Raw genomic sequence first — 434 nt, 5'->3', positions numbered from 1 at the left:
TCGACCTGTTCGTTTCTCAGTGTTGGGTGCTTAGCTGAGCAGAGAGCAGAAGTCTAGTCAGGCTGGATCTCTGGATCCCCCAGCCCTCCTCCCTGTCTCCAGAACTTGAGCGTGATGTTCAGGGGTGGAGGTGTCTGCAGAGCTGCCAGCTGGAAGGAAGGTGCACGGGAACTCCCAGGACGTCACGGGAATCCCCGAGGCAGGGCGAGCCCGGAGAGAGTGGGGAAGGATGAACTCTCTAACACCTCCCCGCCCCTTGCCTCCCAGATCAGGCCAGGTCCTCTCCCCGCATGGCCCTACGTCCCGAGTTCCCTCCCGAGTCAGCAAGTACAAGCTGGACGGGTCCTGAGCCGGTGGGGAATAGAGAAAGGCCCTGCAAGGTACCCAGGCCCACAAACAAAAGAAATGGGTTCTGCCCACGGGCCCGAGGATTG

This window comes from Gorilla gorilla, chromosome 15 (assembly GCF_029281585.2).
Source record: "Gorilla gorilla gorilla isolate KB3781 chromosome 15, NHGRI_mGorGor1-v2.1_pri, whole genome shotgun sequence".
Taxonomy (NCBI): domain Eukaryota; kingdom Metazoa; phylum Chordata; class Mammalia; order Primates; family Hominidae; genus Gorilla; species Gorilla gorilla.
The sequence above is the reverse complement of the archived record's forward strand: the minus strand, read 5'-3'. Positions refer to the sequence as shown.